Below are 3,172 nucleotides of genomic sequence, written 5' to 3' on the forward strand. Positions count from 1 at the left end.
TTTCAGTAAAAGCAATAGCTTAAACATTTTAACAACTCAAATTACAGTTTTAATTAGCTTAATGCACAAGACATTTGAACAGAAACCAAGGCAATGTGGACTGTTCCATAGTTCCCATCTTTGTATTTTCAGTGGATTTCAGAGTAGAGAAATATGCCTTTTCCACATATACCTCTTTCTGTTCTCCCTCCTACTCCCAGAATCTCAGTATGCTAATGATCTCTATGTTAGCAAAAAAAACTTCTTTACAAGATATTAAAGTGTAAAAACACCACTTATAGGAATGGCAACTTGAACTTAACACTTTTCTCTACTTCCTTATGCAGATGCCTTGAAGAGATATGACTCAGACAAATTGCACCTCCATAAATAAATTTATTCTCGTGGGCCTCATGATTCAAAAGGAATTGAAGATGCCCCTGTTTGTGGTATTCCTATCCATCTACCTCTTCTCAGTAGTAGGCAATCCAGGTTTGATCCTAGTCATTAGAACTGTTACAAGACTCAACACACCAATGTACTTCTTTCTAAGCAACTTGCTTTTGTAGATTTCTCTTTCATTTCTGCCATTACACACATAATGCTTGGGAATTTCTTGTAGAAACAAAATGTAATCTCTTTCAATGCTTGTGCTGCTCAGTGAGGCTCTTTCCTCACCTACATGTTATCTGAGTGCTTACTCCTGGATTCCATGTCCTATGACTAATACATGGTCATTTGTAACCCTCTCCATTACATGGTCACAATGTCCCCAGGAACCTGCATTCAGCTTGTAGCTATCCCTTATTGCTATAGCTTCCTGATGGCACTGTTTCATACCATCCTCACCTTTCACTTCTCCTATTTCCTTTCTAACATCATCAATCATTTCTATTGTGATGACTCTCCTCTCTTGAGGCTAACTTGCTTAGACACTCACTCCAAACACCTATAGGTTTTGCTCTGTGCTGGTATCATATTCATTTCTTATGTTCTGATGATCTGTGTCTTCTACATGTTTATTATTTCTGCCATCCTGAGGATGCACTTAGCTGAGGGAAGATGCAAAGCCTTCTCCACATGTAACTCCCAAATGCTGGCAGTCACCGTATTCCACAGTGCCATAATATTTATGTACATACAGCCAAGCTCAGACCATTCTCTCAACACAGATAAGATGACGTCTGTCTTCTCTGCAGTTATCATTCCCATGTTGAACCTCTTGATCTACAGTCTTAAGGATAAGGATGTGAAAGACGCCCTGAAAAGTCATCACCAGTAAGAACCAGGCTTTTGTGTTCATGAAATTTAAAAAATGATTTGAATAAATAAAAGTGGACTTTCCTTCATGATCTGATTTTTCTTCTATTAATAAAACTAGTAGAGTGGCTTGATCTTATTTGGTGGTCAATAAAGTTTTGTTATCTGTAAAATTAAACCATTCTCTGAATCTTTGTAAGGAAGTTTGACTTAGAATTATAATTTATATATAGAAAGTATCATAAGTTACATTGTGTTATCTCTCAAAATAAAAAATATATTTAAAAAATCTATTATCTCATCTGATAGCTACATAACTAGGAACGGGCAACGCAGAGACAAAAGTAAAGATACCGTGAATGACCGTTTTAGAATTATGAGTGCTTTAGTAGTATATTTTTAAGAGTGTTTTAATAATATATTCCAAATTAAATGCTAAAAGACAACTATAAACCAGTGATTTCAACTGGGAGTGATTTTCCCTCCAGGGCGCATTTTGCAATGTCTGGAAATGTTATTGATTTTCAACATTACAAGATATCATAAAGGAATACTATTTCTATCTAGGGGGTTGAGGCTGGAGATGCTGCTACATAACCTACAGTGCATAGGAAATTCCCTCACACAAAAAATTATCAATCCAAAATAGTAATAGTTTCAAAGCTGAGAAAACTTACCCTAAATAATTGTTTCCTAAACAATCATAGGTTTCATATAACTCTATAATAAGCTGGTGAATAGTGTTGCTCAAGTTTTCTCTAGCCTTGCTGGTTTTCTCTTTCTTCATTCTATCAATTTCTGAGTGACATTAAAACCCAGTTGAATTAGGCTTTTATGTTTCTTATCTGTAAGTTTTTATTTCATAAACTTTGAGGTGCCCTTGTCAGTTTTACGTGAATTTGTAATTGATAAATTTACTGACATTTTTTCCTGTTATGATTATTAAATAGCCCTCTTTGTTCCTAGTAGCATTTCTTGTCTTAAAGTCTATTTTTTCAGACTTTAATAGAACCATCTCAGATTGAGCCAGGCAGCTCAAAATTCTTTTGAGTTAATGCCAGGCAGCTGAGCTCCCTCAACCCTCTGATATCAAACTTATACCTACCCCACCAAGGTGGGCAGCAAATAAGGGATATTTAATTTAAAAAGATGTACCAATTTTAAGGCAGTTGTTAGTTAGGATTTAAGTCACTATAATCTCTGTAGTAGTTCTTTAGCAAGATAGTATTTTCAATGGGTACTGCCAATGTTTCTTCCAAACTCAAACATGCATTAGTGTCATCCAGAGGGCTTGTTAAAACAGATTTCTTGGTTAAGCCTCCAGAGTTTCTATATCAGTAGGTCTAACATTGAGCCAAAGAATTTTCATTTTTGGCACGTTTCCAAGTTATCTTGATGCTGCTTGTCCAGGGTTGTACTTTGATTATTATTACTTCATATGATCCCTTGACCATATTTATAGACAGATCCTGGTGTGTTTTCCCTTTCAAGAGCCAGTGCGCACATCTCTTTGATGGAGAACAGTATCAGCCTTCCTGAAGCTATTTTCTCCATGCCATGTGTGCCAGAAGTTACTGAGAATTTACACCCGACATGGGACAGCCCTTACTCAATGACTGATATGTGCACAGGAGTATAAATACTCAAACGCCTTCACCTACTTATTAGAATATTTCTGGGGTTTGATCTGTCAGTCTCCAAAACTCTTCCATGGGATTTAACCCAAGTTAATATCATGAAACTTTGATACTACACCCTTGCTTGGCTTACCTTTTTCCAGGTTCCACTTCTCGCTCAATCAAATGACTGTTGAGGAACAATTCCTAATAAATCCCATTTATCCAAATCATTGACTTAATGTTTCTTTTATGGAAACTTAAGTTAAGAAGGTATTATAATTTCTATACTCCACATTATTTGCATAATTTGACAG

At 35.9% G+C, this 3,172-nt stretch overlaps 1 pseudogene; it reads left to right on the forward strand.

Annotated features, from left to right (window-relative positions):
* The first annotated feature begins 341 nt into the window (after nucleotides 1–341).
* LOC139040462 (olfactory receptor 8U8-like) lies at nucleotides 342–1,298 on the forward strand (annotated as a pseudogene).
* Nucleotides 1,299–3,172: the final 1,874 nt, after the last annotated feature.

Source organism: Equus asinus, chromosome 17, assembly GCF_041296235.1.
Source record: "Equus asinus isolate D_3611 breed Donkey chromosome 17, EquAss-T2T_v2, whole genome shotgun sequence".
Lineage (NCBI taxonomy): Eukaryota > Metazoa > Chordata > Mammalia > Perissodactyla > Equidae > Equus > Equus asinus.